Source organism: Gossypium arboreum, chromosome 6 (genome assembly GCF_025698485.1).
Source record: "Gossypium arboreum isolate Shixiya-1 chromosome 6, ASM2569848v2, whole genome shotgun sequence".
Lineage (NCBI taxonomy): Eukaryota > Viridiplantae > Streptophyta > Magnoliopsida > Malvales > Malvaceae > Gossypium > Gossypium arboreum.
Window position 1 is genome coordinate 26436428 of NC_069075.1, and position 22601 is coordinate 26459028.

Below are 22601 nucleotides of genomic sequence, written 5' to 3' on the forward strand. Positions count from 1 at the left end.
AACTTCTATAAGATGCCATATTCGCATGGCTTATATACAATAGTCAAAATATCATTCTACTTATAGTCTAACCTATACATGCCGTAAGCTAAGTCCAAAACACATGATAACCACAATAGTAGATAGTGTGACGAAGTGCTGACGATCCCCGTGCTAATAGTAAGAGTCAACGATCTACAAAAATAAACAGAGAAACATAACCTTCAAAGTAAGCTTTCATAAGCTTAGTAAGTCTTAAGCAATTTAAGCAGTTGAACTTAAAACAAACCAAATGTTCAAATCACATAACACTTTACGAGTACAATACTATTTGGCCGATTATGCACAAACACGTATCATTTTACTTCGTTTATACTCAAACTCATATAAACATAGTATTTACAAGCTTAGGATTAACTTTAATTCTTTCAAATTTCACTAGTGTATCATTTCTTACCCACACTTACTTTCAACATTCATAGTTAAATGGCATATTGAAAACTATCTTGTAACTTTGCATAATAACCTGAATGCACACATATACAAATATACATATGAATTTACCACATCTTTTCATATGCTTCTCATTACACATTCTTTATTCTCGTCGATCAATCTCACATAAATAATATATATTCTCGTCAGATCAATCTCACATAAATAATATATATATCACATACGAATCACTTAATGTGTATACGAGTTCAATTTATCATCTTAGCATAGGATCTCGTAGTCATATGCTTTATCGAATTCACTAGCATTTGGCTGCGAGGTATAAAACCGAACATAACACCAGCACAAAGCCTACGGGACTTTAAACCCGGATACAATCTCAGCACAATTTATTTTATATACTTTTTTACTAACTTTGGCCTCATCAAATATCTAATAAAACCCACATTTGATAATTGGTCATTCGGCCACATTATATACACATAAACATATGTACATTTCACACTTGCCCATTCGGCCATACCACATACACAAGCACATATATAAGATAATGCTTTTATCATTACTTGCTAATACATCATATACTTTGCTTTCATTTAAATAACCACTCAGCCATATTACATTTCTAAGTAACCATTCGGCCTCACTATACAAATAAGATAGCACACATTTTCATAAAGGCCCTTCAGATAACTTGCACACATTTAATATTAGCCATTTCGGCCTCACCACATATACATATCTTGTACATCAATTTCATCATATCAAAACCACTTATATATCATTTCCTAACATCACAATTCAAAATTCACATATGGTTCTAATCAATATCTTATAAGCAACTCAAACAGTTTTATCAATGTTTACAACATATTCTCAAGTTTACGACAAGCTGTCTTCCTGCACAAGGGTCACTAAATTATTTATATCTGGAGCTAAAAAACTCCGAATTAAGTTCCATAAATTTTCCTTAAAATTAGACTCATTTATATTTCTTCCATAAAATTTTCAAAATTTTTGGTTGAGCCATTTAGTACAGTTTATTAGTTAAAGTATTCCATGTTTCAGGGTATGACTACTCTGACCCCTGTACACTACAAACTGAATTTCTCCCTGTACAGAATTCCAATGACCATACCGTTTGTTTCTCGTAAAAATAGAATCAATAAGGAATCCATGCATGTAAGGTATGACTCTTAATAATTTTTTTACAATTTATGGTGAATTTATAAAATCATAACAGGAGATCTCGAATTCATTCAGACCCTGTTTTACAAGAATTCAAATATCACACAATATAGAATTCTTTTTCTTCCCCTGTTTCTTTCATGTGAAAATAGACTCATTAAGATTTAATCCCATATTTTGTTCTGCCTCTAACTCATTTTCCACTATTTTTAGTGTATTTTCAAAGTTACACTACTGCAGTAACTCAAATCTGTCAAGGCTAAGTTACTCATTCATGATCATTGTTCACAAAATTAATACAACATCATTTCATCCATCATGGTAAGAACACATATTATGCATCATAGATCATCACATATCAAGGCATTCTCATAGGCTTAGTATACATACTTGCACAACTCGTAACATAACTCAAGTGCATACTCACCAATGACTTACCTCATTGGGACCATCATCAACTCTTTCCCTGGATTACCCGTTGAACACTTGGAATACTAATTGGATACTCGGAAAAGCCTTTGCACATAAGTGCCTCAATTGTAGCTAAAGCTACCTCATATCTCATGACATTTCAATGGTCACTCTCGAGCTAGTCATCTAGACTCATAATTCCTAGTGACATGTCACTCGTATCCTATTCTATTCCAAATGTTCAAATGGGATTTTTCCTCGTCTATTAAGGCTTTGTCTTATCATATTTCTATTAATCACATACACATTAATATTTGTACAATTCATGTAATGATAACATTTAAATACATGTATAACATGGTATTGTTTACACACGAACTTACCTCAATACCACAAAGGTAAAAAAAAAAAGACGTAATTATCCCTTAATCGATTTCTTTCCATTCTAGGTCCAAATCCCGATTTTCATCATCTAAAACATCACATTCAACTTATTAAAACAATGTACTGATCAAATTAGTCCATTGACACACTTGGGTTATTTTTATAATTTTGCCCCTATATTTTACCAAAATTACCAAATTACCCCTAGGCTCGTAAAATAATTTTTATCACATTTCTTTACTCCTTGAGTCTAGATGAACCATTTTCATAACTATAGCAACTCATAATTTTAACTATTTCACACATTTACAACTCATTTTACAACTTAGCAATCTAGCCCTTTTAAGGTGTTTTCATGCAATTTCTTTCACAAAAGTTGTTTATTAGACAACTAGAACTCATAATCTTCCATAAAAACACAAAAAACAACACATTTACTCTCATGGCAAAACCCTAGACATTTCATCATTTTGCACAATAGTCCCCTCTTATGAAAGCTCATGCTTTAGGGGTTACAAAAATGTAAAAATCTTCAAGAAAGACATTAAAATCACTTACTTGCTAAGCCTCAAAGTTGCTGAAAATATGAAGCTTTCAAAACCCATTTCTTGGCTGGAAAAATCGGTGGAGAGAAGATGAAAAGGGATGATATCATCCTATTTTTATTTTATTACCTATTTGGTCAAAAGTCACCTAATATCCCATAAATTTTGGCTTTTTAAAATTTTTGTCTCCCTTGGCCGACCACACACTTAAAAGGGTCCAATTGCCCTTTAAAGGCCTCCAATTTTAGTTCTCTAGTCTATTAACACCTTTAGGCACTAAAATACAACTTTTACCTTTTACGCGATTTAGTCTTTTTTCGAAATTGGACTAGAAATCGCTAAAATTAACTTACCAAAATTTACATGCACTTATAAAATTATATTATAACACATAAAATAATACTAAAATAATTTTCTCTGGCCTCGGAATAGTGGTCCCGAAACCACTGTTCCGACTAGGCCCAAAATCAGGCTGTTACATTACAACCCTCTAAAGACCTTTTTATTGATGTATCATCTTAAATTATAGTGGTGGAGATTTGATTCTCATGCAAGCCTATGGTAATGACCTTTCATTATTGACTATTGAGTGCTTCATTTATTGTCCTTAAACACCTCGAGTGATTTGAGTGATTCTTTAGTGAGGATGTGAAACTCTGTGATATTCTGAATCGAAGATAATTACTTAGATGAGGGGAGACACCTATGTTTTCGGAATAAAATGCTTAACTTTGAATGTTTGAAACTTTTATGTTCTTTTAGTTGAATTCTCAATGTATGATTACCTATGGATTAATTTGAGATATTATCGATAGAAATTATAAGTTGAGAAGAATTTATTTTGATTATGAGTTGAAAATTTTGCTTAAGGACAAGTAAATGCTTAAGTGTGGGGGTATTTGATAAACCGTAATTTATACATATTTTTACCCCATGTTTAACGTATTTTATGGATGATTTCCCATTAGAATTGGTGAACTCGGTGCTCCTAATGCTTTAATTTCATGTTTTATACCTAGGAGAGCATAGGAAAGCGAAAGGAATGAGAAACGGGCCAAAAATGTAGAAAATAGGCCAAAGTACGAAATCAACACGGCCTAGGCCTCCTCACACGGGTGGACCACACGGCTGTGTCAATTTGGCAGGCTCGAGCATGGCCTGAAGTAATAGCACACGGGCGTGTCCCTGCGGAGCCCAAGTTGATTCTAATTCAGAAAAAGCTAATTTTGAGGGCTCTTAGGCATTCCAAAGCTTATAAATACACCCTAGAGGAGGAAGAAAAGGGACACACAGAATAAAGGGCAAAGAATTACCGCAAGAAAGCCGATTGATCCATCACAGAAGATCTCTCCTCAATTTCCCTTCAGGAGTTTTAGGTTTTCTTTATGTTTTGTATTCTTTATTATTCTGAGATGTTTTCTTGTTTAGTTATAAACTAAAACCCCTAAATACTTAAGGGGAATGAAACCTACGATGAATCTTGTTATTATTTTCTAAATCGTATGATAAATATTTAACTTGTTCTTAATTATGTGTTCTTAATTCTTGTTTTGATATCCCAGGATACTGATTCAAGATAAGCTCTTATTCAGAGGAGGAATAGACCCTGTTTAAGAGTACATTTGTCATAATTAAGCGGAGTTGATTGCGCGCCTAGACATAGGGTGACAAGATTTTGCCAGATTAGGGTGAAACCTAATAAGGGGATCTATAGATCGAGTTAATGCACCCTAGAGTGTTAATTAGAGAAAAGTCTCGGTTATTAAATCTAGAGATTAGACGTTATTAGTGTTGAATAGGGATAATAACATAACTTAGGGATCTCTACGGAACAAGTTAAATGAATAAATCGTCCGATTCGGAGCCAGAATAACAAGTACAGTCTAGGTGGATTTTTCCTTAGGTATTGCCTTCATTCAATCGATTTTCCCAAAAGCAATTTCCCAGTTCTATTCTCTGTGAGTTCTTAGTTTAGATATTTAGTTAGTTTAAACAAAAACCTCTTTATTCTTAGGCTAGATAATAAAAAGACAGTCATTACTAGTTCTTTTAGTTCCTTTGGGTTCGACAATCCGGTCTTGCTAAAACTATACTACTCTTCGATAGGTACACTTGCCTGCATCACGATAATAGTCAGTTTCAAGAACGAGTAATTATAAATATTTAAAACCTGTCACGAAATCACGCGATCACAAATGTATGAATGGGTTGATCTCGGGACAGTTAAGGCAACAACATGAGTATCATAAATAGAAAATATACCCGTAATGACATCAGGAGCTGAGGCCTCCTCTCTAGCGCGTATAGAATAGGTTCTCACTGGAGCTCGAGCCTCTGATTTTGCTGTAGAATCCTTGGTAACAATTGGACTACCACTTGCACTTCCGGGATGTCTCGAAGGTCTACCTCGAGAAATAGAAGTGTTCGGTTTCGGGGCTAATTCAACCTCTTCATCAGCTCGCTTTGGGTAATCTCAAAGGAAGCGGTAAAGAGAACCACACCTAAAACATGCTCCACTCTTCATTCGGCACTCACCGAATTGAAATTTATTACAAATTTTACATCTCAACTTTTGATCATCTACACTTCTCACACTAGTTACCATAGGGGAATAAGACTTTGGGTTATGACTTTTGGAGCTTCTTGCTCTACCCGAGTTCCTACCGAAGAAGTAGAATGTTCCTAGTGACTCCGTGATTTTTTTGTGGGAAACGAGTGCGTCTTACCACTAGATCTCTTACTTGAAACTCGAGCTTCACTCATCGCTTGTTTTCTTTCATTATTAGGCTCTTCGACCTTCTTGGCCTGATCAGCTAATGCAGCAAATTCTCATATCTCGAGGATCCCAATTAGCAACTTAATTTCCTCATTCAGACCTTCCTCGAAGCGCTTACACCTTTCTGCCTCTATTTGAACCGATTCATTTGCATACTGACTTAACCTTACGAACTCTCTTTCGTATTCTAACACGGTTCTATTTCCTTGTTTGAGTTCTAGGAACTCCTTTCTCTTCTGATCTAAGAACCTTTAACTGATGTATTTCTTTTTAAACTCAGCTTGGAAAAATTCCCATGTGATACTCTCTCTCTGTGCCACTGAGGATACAGTCTTCCACCAGTGGTATGCAGTGTCTTTCAATAGCAATACTGCGTATTTCAAACTTTCCTCAGGAGTACATAAAAATTCGTTGAGAACTCACATGGTATTCTCAAGCCAAAACTCAGCACGTTCTAGGTCGTCATCAATCGTGACCCTAAACTCTTCAGCTTTATATTTCCTAAGCTTATCCAATGGGGCCTTACCAATTCTCACAGGTGTCATACCTTGTGGCACTTCTTCTACAGGTTGAGTAGGGGGCGAAGGAGGTTGTGGTATATTGGGGAAATTTTTCAAGTAATCCCCAAACCACTCATCCATCATCTCGAAAAAGGCAGCCTTTGCCTCTTCCCGGCCCTCAGACATAGGCCTTCTACTACTACTAGAAGTAGCTCGTTGTACAGAAGCTGGAGCATGGCTCTTGTAACACCCCTAACCCGTAACTGTTGCCGAAATAGGTTAAGAGGCATTACCAGACTTATCACTCAGTTCAAAACTATTAAGTATCAAATAACATTACACTTCGGTAAATGTCACTCGTTAACATTCATTAGATACTTAAATCAAACATACAAAGCTTTAATCATGCATTCGGGACTAAATTGATAACATATAAAAATTTCAGAAACTTATAAAAATTTTCAACATTTCAAATATCACACACTGGTGTGAACAGGTCATGTGCCTCACACGACCAGTACACACACTCGTGCCTTAGACCGTGTGAAAATAGGGCATACACATAGACTTGCATCACACGGCCAGAGACACACCCATGTTCCTTGGTTGTGGTCAAGACTGACTTGGGTCACACGATCGACCACACGCCTGTGCGCCAGCCCGTGTGCCACTCACACGGCCAGCAGACACGCTTATATGTCTAGGACGTGTCAAACCTGTAAGGTATACTGACTTAGTTTCGAAGGGTACCCTAGGGGACACACGACCGTTTAGCTTGATCGTGTGTCGCACACGGCTAAGACACACGCCCATGTCCCGACCCGTGTGGGCAAAAATAGGCTATTTACAAAGCAATCTTGCCACCCTTTAAACACAAGCATTCACAAGTATATATGATCATATTTCATAACCCAATTGGCAAACATTTCATAACCATTTCATATGCAATGTATACCAATTCTACTTGTTATACAATTACCTATTTTATTTCGTGAAAAATCCATTCATCTAACAATATATATCAATATCTCATATGCATACTTTCATTCAAACATTGCCTTACCAAAACATATCATATTTAAACACATATACATAACCAATATATAGCCAAGTTAAGCCAAATCACATGGCTTAAACATATCAATGCACATAAGCTTTAATAGCTAAAATAACTCATATATCTCATATGCCATATTATCAATTTCAAAGAGTTCAAAAAAATCAATTCAACTCCTGGATATGTGATGAAATCTTTGATGACTTCCAACCCGAGCGAGCTTTCAGAACACTGTAAAATATGAGAAATAAATAGAGCAAGCTAATAAGCTTAGTAAGCTCGTATGAATAGTATGTATTATATACCATTTAACAATGAATTCACAATTAGATAAGCATGAATACATATAAATCAGCTCCATAAAAAATTAACAAGTATTACAATAACAACTTGATAATTCCTGTATGTATTCATTGGTTTTCACTTACGTATCCTCTGAAATTATTAAATATCCCTTACTTGTCGAGCGTCTCACATATGCCTGAACTGATTCATATTATCATTTCAATTCTCATACCATTATCTTCTTCGTTGAACCATGGAAATAACATCGAATATTCTGTATCTTGCACACTAATGGGTATATACGTGGTTAAACCACCATTATCTCAATTCAAATATATAACATTTGTTCGTACGTCATTATAACCTATATTACCATTTCAATACAATCCAACCAAATTTGCCAAATGCATTAGCATATAAAATCATCAATAGTTTAGTATCATTATATCGATGTAAACATCAAGTCACCATAGGTGAAAACAATAAATATTCAATATCAAGTACATATAACTTCATTCCATATTTAATTCATTAAATAACATCAATACCATGTAGTTCACATAACATTATGGCAATTCATTTTTATTTCTATAAACTGTAATTCATTCTTATAACTAGTAGTTCATCCGTATAACCAGTAATTCATCACTATATCAGTAATTTATCTGTATCAACAGTAATTCATTCATTTCAACAGTAATTCATATAATCAGTAAAAGGAATTATGCCCGTTGAACTACGTAGAATTTGAATAGATACTCGAGTGATACACACTAAATGTATTTATCGGTAATCCATCAATTCATCGTCATACATGCTTTTTCGAGTCATGGTCGGTAAGCTCCTCCTGAGCTGATAAACAGTAAGATCTATTAAGCTCAAACGGTAAGCTCTATTGAGCTGAACAGTAAGCTCATACGAGCTGAATTGGTAAGCTCCAATGAGCTGAAAACAGTAAGCTCTTACGAGCTGAAATATCAGTAAGCTCATACGAGCTGTGGTGAGTCTGCAACAAATGCAGGAGCTCGACCAAATCGGTAACCCTAGTGACGTGTCACTCGTATCTAACAAATTCTTACGGATTAAATAGGGCTTGGTAATTATCCATTTCATCATTTAAGCATTCAATGATCAATAATCCAATTTCTCAAATCATATATATATTCAATCCAATTAATTATATATATATATATATATTTAAATACTCTATTCACATACCTAATGCATATTATCATATCGAATCCATGTAACATATATAACATTTGTAACATTTCACTTACATTTATGTAAACAATAATATAATCATATAATCGGTAATTCAAATTTCAAGTGGGTTTTACATTCAACTTATACATATACATTTTAAACAATTACATGTATTTAATAATTCGATTCTAGCTATACGAACTTACCTCGTATCACTCAAATAAAACTATTGGCTATTCGTCCACTTTTCGTTTTCCCCATTCTAGTTCCGGTAATTGCCTATCTTAATATCTATATATAATATCAAATTAAGCATGTTAAATTCCCTTTCTATTCAATTTGACACTATATGCACATTTTGGCAAGATTACGCTTTTGCCCCTAATGTTTTACATTTTTACAATTTAGTCCTTATCACGTAAAATTGCAAATTCATGCAATTCAAGGATAACCCATGCTAGCTGAATTTTATCCATACTATTAACAGCCCATATTTTCAATTTAATCACACATCTAACCATCTATTTTACACTTTTCTCAATTTAGTCCTTAATTGACATTTTTGTCAAAAATCACTTTATAAAACTTGTTAATCTAGCTTCAAACATTAATAATCTATCATAAAACATCTAAACAACCAAGCATTCAACAATGGCATCATCCAAATACTTTAACAATTTTAAAATCGGAGGTACAGGCTAGCTAGATTACAAAGCAATGATCTCAAAAACGTAATAATTATCAAAAATCGAGATGAAATGGACTTACAAGCATGAAGATGAATGGCCGAACCTTAAAAGAACAACAATGGCTTTCTTTTCTTCCATATTCAGCTGAAAGAGATGAACATTGAATGCATTTTCATCTTTTGTTTATTTAATTAACCTTTAATAACCAATTTATGGTTTTACCCTTAATGTAAAACCACTAAAATATTTCATGCATGACCAAACATGTCCACTCACAATTCAAATGGTTTAATTACCATTTGAGGACCCTCACTTTAAAAGCCAAGGCAAAATAACACCTTTTACTAAAAGCATGCAACTTTTGCATTTTACGCTATTTAATCTTTTTTACCGAATTAACCACTTAAACGATAAAATTTCTTTACGAAAATTTCACACAAATCTCATGTTGTAAATATTAAAATAATAATAATAATAAATTTTTTATGTCAGATTGTGGTCCCGAAACCACTGTTCTATTAACCCTAAAAACGAGCTGTTACAACTCTCCCCTCTTTGGGATTTTCATCATCGAAAATCTTACTAGAGAATAGATTAAAGATTTGCTTTCACATGACCTTATCAATTTCTCACGTAACTACAGATTTCTCAATTCTTTAATCTCACAAACTAAGATTTTTGATCTGTTCTTTGATATACGTCATATCAAGCTGAGTTTCTACTTCTAAAAGAGATATTATAGACAAAAGATCTTATCTGTATCATCTCATCATATATATAAGAAACACATTATGAATCTTTTCAAGTTCTAATGGAAATCTCATACAGCCCAATGAATCGCGGACCAACTTCTCTTTACAATTAAATTGAGTAATGCCATATCCACGGCAATAGTTTCTCAAAACTTAGTCCTTTAACTGCAACTCAATGTTTTTACGTTTCAAGTTCGCATCATTTTTCTATCTATTTGAAATCACTTTCTAACGATTATGAATTACTTTTCACGATCTCTTCAATCTCTCTGATCAGAACAACTCAGTGGATCTATCTCTTACAAAGCTCTATCCAGTACAATAGAGTTCGGTAATTGCAACTATACAATAATTTCTACAATGCCATCTATATACGAATCTGATGATCATTATTATACGAAAACTCAACCAACAGTAAGTGTCTTTCTCAGCTGCTTTCAAATTCTAAAACATAGAAACAAAACATATTTCTGAGAATCTGAATCACTTTCTTAGATTAACCATCAGTTTAAGGATGAAATGCGGTATTAAAACTCAACCTCGTACCCAAAACTTACTGTAGTTTTCTACCGAATCACAATATAACCCTTGAGTTCCCAAAATAATGGAGACCGACACGCCATATAATCTGAAAATCTCTGAAATGTACAACTCAACAAGTCTATCAAAAGAGAAATCTGTACGTAAAGAAATAAATATGCAGACTTTTTAAACATTCGACAGTAACCCAAATAATATCTTTTTTTTTCGGTGATAAGAAAAATCCCAATACAGAATCCATCGTAATATTATCCCATTTTTCACTCAGATATCATCTCAGACTGTAACAGTCCCGAAGGTATATAACAATCAGTTTAACTTGCTGATAATTTAAACTTCTAAGCGTAGAGTTAGACATGTCTCGTTTCATACCTATCCATCGATACAACTATTTCAGATCATTAAACTTCTTGTTTTTCCTAGAAAAATAGGCAAGCTACTACTGTGAGCTTAGTGTATCAATCGCTGTAAAATCTCTGGATTTCTCATTACTTAAACTTTGTTTCGGAACAACAAGCAATCATTGGTTCTAATCTGAAACTCTGAATGAGAAGACGTCTCTCATTGTACTCTTTTAACTTGCAATTCACTACCTTATTTCCAATTCCCACATACTTGATGAATAAACAACGATTTGGCTTTTTAACTTAGCCAATATCACATCACCTTTTGATAAAGTAACTACACTCAATACTCATAAAGCAAACGAGGATTTTCTGCTCCTAATATTTGTGACTACAATTACTTTCCCTAGATGATAATCAATCGCTAATCCAAAATCCTTCCACAATTAATAACTTTATTAACAAGTATCAAGCCATTCAAAATTCACAAATGCAATAACTTTCTCCATCAGAATAACTTTAATTTACAAAATCATTACTAAATTAGATCTGATCTGATAGTTATAATTCTATACCATGTCTTCTAGAATATGAACTCTTCATTCAGACTACTCGTCTATTCACCCGTGAGCGTATAAGATTTATTTTTCAAACCTACGGATAAATTCAAGTACACAAAATTCAATTACCTTTCAAGTGAATAACTCAATCTGATTAAACAAATAAGTCGATCTCTACTGTCAATAATGCAGTTTGAAACAAAAGTGAAAATCAAATATAGTTCCAATAACAACCAATGCAGAATCACAACCTCTATAAATTCAAGATATGTATAACAGCATTGCTATGATCAAACCGAAAATTATAACCGAAGTAAATATAATTATATCCATTCAATAAATATCTTTCACAGATAACCATATAGAATCATAAGAAAACTGAGATACTGTAATCCCAAATATAATACTATACTGAACTTTTTGAGAAAGCACCCATATTAGATGGTAAATATCTCGATAATCTCTCAGAGGAAATCCAAAAGTAAAGCATTACTCATATGCACTGGAATCAACGGTAACAGAAGCAATATAATCTTCATGTATACTCAACAGAATAATAACCAGTAAAAACATAATACTAACATCATACAAATTTTACCGTCAACCTTCTATCGACACAATGTAATAGAATACCAGAGAAAGATATAATAATGTCGATTATAATACGAACAGCCCAACAATACTTTTATATATCAATATATTTAGATAACGTTCTCATATGATAAGAATTTCATCTGAAAGTACACATACCTCTAAGGATAGATGAACACATAGAATACCTAAAAGAAATCATCACAATTTACTTCAACTATAATCGCTGCACTCAGCTATCAATACAATTCAAACATTATTTCACTGTCTAATCTTGTCATCACCAATCCGACATTATCTCATCCATTAATGAAAATTAATTCAGAAGAAATTTCGGTAATACATTCTTTAATTATCATACCTGAATAATTCAGTTAATTGAACTAAATTTCTTCTTTAATAGCGACATTGAGTAATCTGAATGATCTTCTAAGCAATCTGTCATTTCTTCCAGAACAGTCTTCACTTGCTAACCCATTCTCATATTTGACCATGTTATAAATCATTTAATCCTTGAACTCTTTGATTTCTCACACTTGGGAATTTGTTCAATCCTAATTTAATAAATTTCATTATAACTCTTTACTGATAAGGGGGTGAAGGTCGTAAAACCTCATAATTTGACTTTCACATATACTCGCATATGACATAACATTTATCAATAACATAATTTTATTAACTATCATTCATACCTTTATAAGTTTCAACTTATCATAAACACATTTTTACTCAAATATTTGAGTACCACATTCAGTACTATCAGAATTCGCTCGGTTGGAAAGCACAACTGTCTAATTAAAACAATTCTCGTCAGAGTCAGAAGATATCATACTATCACAGGTTAAATATGGCATGTATAGCTACACTCATATATGCTACGTGAGCTCTAGAATTGACTAAATCGTAGCACTAATACCAACAAATGTAACACCTCTTACCCGAAATCGTCGCCGGAATAGGTTAAGAGGCATTATCAAACTTATCACTCAGTTTAGAACTATTAATTATCAAATAACATTACACTTCGATAAATTTTACTCATTAACATTCATTAGATACTTAAATCAAGCATACAAAGCTTTAATCATGCATTCAGGACTAAATTGATAACATATAAAAATTTCAAAAACTTATAAAAATTTTCAACATTTCAAACATCACACACCCGTGTGAATATGTCGTGTGCCTCACACGGCCCGTAGACATGCCCGTGCCTTAGAACGTATGAAAATAAGGCATTTACACAGACTTGCATCACACGGCCGACTATACGTCTGTGTGCCAGCCCGTGTGCAACTCACATGGCCAGTAGACACGCCCATATGTCTAGGCCGTGTCAAACCTGTTGGGTATACTAACTTAGTTTCGAAGGGTACCGTAGGGGACACACAACCGTTTAGCTTGACCGTGTGTCGCACACAACTGAGACACACGCCCGTGTCCCCACCCGTGTGGGCAAAAATAGGCTATTTACAAAGCAATCTTGCCACCCTTTAAGTACAAGCATTCACAAGCATATATGATCGTATTTCATAACCCAATTGGCAAACATTTCATATCTATTTCATATGCAATGTATACCAATTCAACTTGTTATACAATTGCCTATTTATATCGTGCAAAATCCATTCATCTAAAAATATATATCAATACCTCACTTGCATACTTTCATTCAAACATTACCTTACCAAAAGGTATCAATGCATATAAGCTTAAACATATCAATATATAGCCAAGTTAAGCCAAATCACATGGCTTAAACATATCAATGCATATAAGCTTTAATAGCTAAAATAACTCATATATGTCATACAATCATCTAGCCTATACATGCCATATTATCAATTTTAAAGAGTCCAAAAATACCAATTCAACTCCTGGATAGTGTGATGAAATCTTTGATGACTCCCAACCCGAGCGAGCTTTCAAAACACTGTAAAATACGAGAAATAAACAGAATAAGATAATAAGCTTAGTAAGCTCGTATGAATAGTATGTACTATATACCATTTAATAATTAATTCATTATTAGATAAGCATGAATACATATAAATCATCTTCATAAAAAATTAACACGTATTACAATAAAAAATTGATAATTCCTATACGTATTCATCAGTTTTCACTTACATATCCTATGAAATTATTAAATATCACTTACTTGTCGAGTGTCTCACATATACCTGAACTGATTCATATTATCATTTCAATTCTCGTACCATTATCTTCTCTGTTGAACCATGGAAATAACATCGAATATTTTGTATCTTGCACACTAATGGGTATATACGTGGTTAAACCACCTATATCTCGATTCAAATATATAACATTTGTTCGTATGTCATTTTAACCTATATTACCATTTCAATACAATCTAACCAAATTTGCCAAATGCATAAGCATATAAAATCATCAATAGTTTAGTATCATTATATCAATGTAAACATCAAGTCACCATAGGTGAAAACAATAAATATTCAATCTCAAGTACATATAACTTCATTCCATATTTAATTCATTAAATAACATCAATACCATGTAATTCAGATAACATTATGGCAATTCATTTTTATTCGAATAAACTGTAATTCATTCATATAACTAGTAGTTTATTCGTATAACCAGTAATTCATCAGTATATCAGTAATTTATCCGTATCAACAGTGATTCATTCATTTCAACAGTAATTCATATAATCGGTAAGAGTAAGTATGCCCGTTGAACTACATAGAATTTGGATAGATACTCGAGTGATACACATTAAGTGTATTTATCGGTAATCCATCAATTCATCATCATACATGCTCTTTTGAGTCATGGTCGGTAAGCTCCTCCTGAGCTGATAAACAGTAAGCTCTATTGAGCTCAAATTGTAAGCTCTATCGAGCTGAACAGTAAGCTCATACGAGCTAAATCGGTAAGCTCCAATGAGCTGAAAATAGTAAGCTATTACGAGCTGATATATCGGTAAGCTCATACGAGTTGTGGTGAGTCCGCAAGAAATGCAGGAGCTCGACCAAATCTGTAACCCTAGTGACATGTCACTCGTATCTAACAAATTCTTACGGATCAAATGAGGCTTGGTAATTATCCATTTCATCATTTAAGCATTTAATGATCAATAATTCTATTTCTCAAATCATATATATATATTCAATCCAATTAAATATATATATTCATTTAAATACTCAATTCACATACCTAATGCATATTATCATACCGAATCCATGTAACATATATAACATTTGTAACATTTCACTTACATTTATGTAAAAGTAATATAATCATATAATCGGTAATTCAAATTTCAAGTGGGTTTCATTCAACTTATACACATACATTTTAAACAATTACATGTATTTAATAATTTGATTCTAGCTATATGAACTTACCTCGTGTCGCTCAAATAAAACTATTGGCTATTCGTCCACTTTTTGTTTTCCCCGTTCTAGTTTCGGTAATTGCTTATCTTAATATCTATATATAATATCAAATTAAGCATGTTAAATTCCCTTTCTATTCAATTTAACACATTTTGTCAAAATTTTATTTTTGCCCCTAATGTTTTACATTTTTACAATTTAGTCCTTATCACGTAAAATTACAAGTTCATGCAATTCAAGGACAACCCATGCTAGCCAAATTTTATTCATACTATTAACAGTCCATATTTTGAATTTAACCACACATCTAACCATGTATTTTACACTTTTCTCAATTTAGTCCTTAATTGACATTTTTGTCAAAAATCACTTTATAAAACGTGTTAATCTAGCTTTAAACATTAATAATCTATCATAAAACATCTAAACAGCCAAGCATTCAACAATGACATATTCCAAATACTTTAACAATTTTAAAATCGGAGGTACGGGCTAGCTAGATTACAAAGCAACGATCTCAAAAACGTAAAAATTATCAAAAATCGAGATGAAATGGACTTACAAGCTTGAAGATGAATGGTTGAACCTTAAAAGAACAACAATGGGTTTCTTTTCTTCCATATTCAGCTGAAAGAGATGAACATTGCATGCATTTTCATGTTTTGTTTATTTAATTAACCTTTAATAACCAATTTACGATTTTACCCTTAATGTAAAACCACTAAAATATTTCATGCATGACCAAACATGTCCACTCACAATTCAAATGGTTTAATTACCATTTGAGGACGCTCATTTTAAAATCCAAGGCCAAATAACACCTTTTAATAAAAGCATGCAACTTTTGTATTTTACGCGACTTAATCCTTTTTACAGAATTAGCCACTTAAACGATAAAATTTCTTTACGAAAACTTTACACAACTCTAATATCATGTTGTAAATATTAAAATAATAAAAAATAAATTTTTTGATCTTGGATTGTGGTCCTGAAAGGTATTGTTTTGATTAACCCTAAAAACGGGCTGTTACAGCTCTCGATTCCCTCGGACTCATCTTGGGCTTGATTGGAAGACATTTACTATATCCAAATGCAATATAAAGGGTTAGGAGATGTCACACTATCATTTCTTGTATAATTCGTTACATGCTACGTTAGTCCGAGAATCGACTAAACAGTAGCTCTGATACCATTAAATGTAACACCCCTTGCCCGTACCCGATATCGGGACAAGGTACGGGTATTACCAAAACATACGAGGTATAAAATTTTTTTCAATTTAAAAATGGCCAAACAGAATCGTGTTGACCCAATTACGGACCTACGAGCTCCAAAACATGCAATAAAAGCGATCCGGGACTAAATTGAGAAATTTAGAAAACTTTACAGAATTTCTAAGTTTAAGCCTCACAAGCCCGTGTGGAGGCAATACACACGTCCGTGTGCATTGGGACACTCCCGTGTCCCTTACCCGTGTTGAATTATTAGAATTTCTTTTTCATTTCGAACCTACAGGGGTTTTCACACGGTTGAGCACACGTCCGTGTCCCTGGCTCATGTCCCTCACACAGCCTAAACACGCCCCTCTCATCGCCCGTGTCCAAAATCCTGGACATTCTGTTTATGACGTCATCATCCATCTAGGGGCACACACCAAAGCACACGCCCGTATGCAAGGCCATGTCCTTCACACGGTTGAGACACACGGCCGTGTCTTTGCCCGTGTGTTTACTACCATGCATACTGATTAAAAATTCAAGTGCAGGGGTCACATGGCTGAGCAACATGCCCAAGGGGCAGGCCGTGTATCACACACGACCTAGACACATGATCTACCCGTGTGGACCCTTCTGTAGGCTATATTCCAAGCCTTTGGTCACCCTCAAACATCCATACACACTAATATAGTCCTTGAGCATCTATCATGGTATAAATATACCCTTAAAACCTTCTTAGCCAAGGTCATGCATGTTGTTTTATGTCTCTTCTTACCCCATATTAAAATTACCCTCTTTGTGTTAGGGTTACCATTTTACAATTCATATTACAAACTTAGCTCATTTCATGCATCATACCAATTATGACCTAATCCATCTTCAAGTGATTTGGTCACATTATACATATCCATTCATGGTATAACATATTTACCAACTCATGAAACATTCAAGCATAAACATTCAAAATTAGTAGGTTTAAAACCTACACCAATATTAGTCATATCCCATGGCCATATACAAAATGAATAAGCATATCATTCAAGCCCTTACATTGGCTAGCCAAATGACACATATAAAAAAATGACCAAGAATCCTATACATGCCATTATAACAAAATAAAAGTTTCTATATACCCAAGCAAAACAAGTTGATAGTGTTGACAATGCTCCAACCGTCTTCTAATCTTCACGAGTTCGAGAGCTCTGTAAGACAAGGGAAAAGAGAGGGGTAAGCATTTACATGCTTAGTAAGTTTGGATAATGGGAAGGTAAACTTACCAGTTATTTAACATACAACCATGATGGATATTCATGCCAAACATGCATAGTATAATTTCCCTATCACATACACTCAATCATCATGTTAGTTTCATGTCAATAGAAATAAACATTAATCTTAGATGAGCTCATCATTTCAAGCATTTCTATTTCCGTTCCTTATTTTAATCCCATTGAACTTCTCGGAATCTCGATAGATATCTCATTTACCGTCAAATCGTGTAAGTGATTATTTTAAATACGCACTCCTGTGGACCTCGTTCTTACGGTGGGATTACTAGTGCAGGCTAAATCCCTCGAAATGTAAACTCATAGAGTAATGTCGGGATTACCAGTCCAAGCTAAATCCATTACAACGACATGTACTCTAATGAGCTCAAATCTAAATTACCAGTCCAGGCTAAATTCAGACCATAATCGGATTACCCGTTCGGCCTAAATCCGTTTCAGCACACTTATTCTTCAGGAGGTTCGATCACTAAAGGAACACCCCTTCGGGCTAGATCCTTTTTATCGTCAATTCATTTCGAGAAATTCATCAGATAACCTTTTATTTCAATCGGGAAACTTCAATTCTCTTTTAAACTATACTATCACATTTCATGGATATTCATGTAATAAATGTCTAAATTTTCATACATTCAAGTATATACATTTTGTGTATATTAAGATTTTACTTTGAGTTACATGAACTTACCTGGCAATTGCTTCAAGTTCGTATTTCGGTTATTCTAAAACCTTTCATTTTCTACGGTTGACCTCTGAAACTGGTTCCTTGGGATCTATATCAGTAAAAATAAATTATTAATACCTTACATTGTTCATTTTAGGCCTAAATTTTGCCCCCGGGCAAAATGACCATTTTACCCCTAACCTTTCACATATTTACAAATTAGTCCCTAAGCTTGTATAATGAAATGCATGAAATTTCTAGGTTACCCAAGCCTAGCCGAATACTTTTCACATTTATAGTGGCCCACATTTTCCTTCATTTCACATTTTTCTACTCATTTTCACAACTTTTACAAAATGGTCCTTTAAGCCATTTCCATGAAAAACTATTTAGTAAAAGTTGTTTATCATCCTCTAAACTCTCATATTCCTCCATAAATCATCAAAACACAAGCATCTCATGCATGGTTAAATTTCTAAACATGAACCATAGCTTGAAATATGGGTAGAAACATAGAGAGCATGTTACGAGGATCTCAAAAATACGAAGAACGTTAGAAATGGGGCTAGGGAGCACTTACTATTAAGCTTGAAAATGTTGAAAACCCTAGATTTGGAGACCGTTTAATTTTCAATAGCCATGGAGAAGAAATGGTTGAATTTTGCTTCCTTTTTCCCTTTTTATTAATTTTATTACCAAATGACCAAAATGCCCTTCCTTAATAACATTTCAAAATTTTTCATGCATGCCCATTTTTGTTCAAAACTTAGAAATTGGGAAAATTTCTATTTAAGGCCTTCTAATTAATAATCTATAGAAATTTCATACTAATTGCTTCTAGAACCCAAGTTTTGCAATTTATTCAATTTGGTCCCTAATTTCCAATTGGACACCTTATACTTAAAATTTCTTCATGAAACTTTAACACGTGCGTATTTTCATATCCTAGACCTCATAATAATCATAAAACAAATATTTTAATGTCAGATTTATGGTCCCAGAACTACTATTCTAACTAGGCCCAATTTTGGGATGTTACAATTATGGTAGATACACAGAGGATGTACAAACACCTAGTCTATTTGCGAAGTTTCTTCAAGATAATGATATAGTTGGCCAATACACCATACTGGGCTCAACTGATCAAAATAGTGTTACGGAAAGAAGAAATCGCACTTTAATAGGCATGGTGTGAAGTATGCTTAGTAGCTCTAAGTTGCCTAAGTCTTTATGGGTTGAAGCTCTTAAAACAATTGTGCATCTATTAAACCGAGTTCCAACCAAGATAGTCCCAAATACACCTTTTGAGTTGTTTAAAGGTTGGAAATTGAGTTTACGACATATACGACTGTGGGGATACCTGTCTGAAGTAAGACTTTATAGCCTATAAGAAAAGAAATTGGACCCAAGGACCATTAGTGGGTCTTTCATTGGATATGCCTAAAGGTCTAAAGGATATCGATTCTATTGTCTATATCATAGCGTTAGAATTGTGGAATCGAGAAATGTAAAATTTCTTGAGAATGACTCAATCATTGGGAACGATCGTTCTTGGGACACAATTCCCGTGACCAACCTTCCACTTTAGGTGAGAGATTGATTATCATACATAACACCTCTCAAGCTCAACCGAGTGTTGAACAACCAATCAATGAAAATTCACAAGTTGCTGAAAACACTCCAGTAGATCAAGTTGTTCAAGAAAGTTTTGAAGTTATTGAACAACTAGTTGAACAACATGATCTACAAGAAATTTTTGGTTAAACATTAAGGAGATATACTAAAGAAAAGAAATTAGCAATTTCTAATGACTATATTGTGTATTTGCAAGAGTCTAACTATAATATTGGAGCTGAGAACGACCCAGAGTCATTTTTGTAAGCCATGAGTATTAAAGAGTCAGAATTATAGTAAATGTTATGAAAGAAACGATGAATTCCATGAAAAGTAACGATGTTTGGGGTCTTATGTCGTTGCTTGAAGGCTTAAAAGCCATTGGATGTAAATGGGTCTTCAAAACAAAAAGAGACTTAATGAGCAACATAAAAAGATATAAAGCTAGAATCATTGCAAAAGGATTCACTCAACGAGAAGAAATCAATTATATTGAGACTTTCAGTCCTATATCTAAGAAAGATTCCTTCTGCATTGTGTTAGCATTTGTATCTCATTTTGACCTTAAGTTGCAACAAATGGATGTGAAAATCGCCTTTCTCAATGGTGACCTAGAAGAAGAGGTATATATGAAACAACATGAAAGATTCTCCTATGTGATTGTGAACACTTGGTATGAAGCTAAAGAAGTCTATCTATGGATTGAAACAAGCCTCCCGACTGTGGTATTTAAAATTTCAAGAAGTTATCTCTTTGTTTGGTTTTGTTGAGAATATCATGGATCAATGCATATACTAGAAGGTCAGTGGGAGTAAAATTTGTTTCCTTGTTCTATATGTGGAAGGCAGTTTACTTGCAAAAAATAACAGAGGTATGCTACATGAGGTGAAATAATTTCTTTCTATAAATTTTGATATGAAAGATATTAGTGATGCTTCTTGTGTCATTTGCATTAAGATTCATTGTGATAGACATCACGATATCCTAGGCTTATATCAAGAAACCTATATCAACAAAGTTTTAGAAATTTTAGATTAAGGATTATTCACGGAATATTACTCTTATCATGAAGGGTGATAAGTTCAATTTGAACCAGTGCTAGAAGAATGAATTTGAGAATGATCAAATGAAAAACATTCTATATGCTTCTATTGTTGGAAGCCTGATGTATGCTCAAGCCTGCACAAGACCTATTATTGCATTTGTAGTTGGAATGTTTGGAAAATATTAGAGTAATCCAAGTATTAACCATTAGAGAGCTACAAAGAAAGTTTTGAAATATCTTAAAGGTACAAAGGACTACATGCTTACGTACAAACGATTAGACAATTTAGAGGTGATTGGCTACTCCAATTTGAACTTTGTCAGCTGTGTTGTTTCACATAAATCAACATAAAGTTACAAATTTATGTTTGCTGGCAAAGCTATATCTTGGAGGAGCGTCAAACAGTCCTTAACTGCTACTTCCACTATGGAGGCTGAATTTGTTTCATGTTTTGAGGCTACCTCACATGGAGTATGGTTGAAGAGTTTCATATTTGGGCTTAAACTTGTGGATTCAAATGCTAGGCTGTTGATGATATATTGTGACAATTCAACTGCTTTCTTTATGGCTAAGAACAAAAAAAGTGGAAGTCAAAGTAAACATATCGGCATTAAGTATTTAGCCATAAGAGAACATGTTAAAGAAAAGTAAGTGGTCATTGAGCACAATAACACTGAGTAGATATTAGCTGATCCTTTGACTAAAGGTATCTACCTCACAAATTTAAGGACTATGTTGTCACTATGAGACTTGTTCCCACCTTGTAAATTTTAGTTATAGGAACGATTATAAAGAAACTCTGTTATGTTTGATGTTTCTCATATTTTGTGTGCATATTAATTTGATTATTTTGAGAAATATCACTAAAGTTTGGACTTGGAATAAATATTGAGTTTATTCATTAAGAAATTTTGGGCTAAAGCTTTGAGACATGATATATTGTGATATATGGAATATACTACTAAAATTCTAAGAGAAAATGTTATCATGATTCATGTATTATGTTTTGAATCTAAGTATTATTGGGCAATACGAACCAAGTGGGATAAGAATGTAAGCACAAATTATGGCTTAAACATTAAAGTGCAACAAAAAAGAGCAAACATAAAAACCTCCAATACCTGAAACA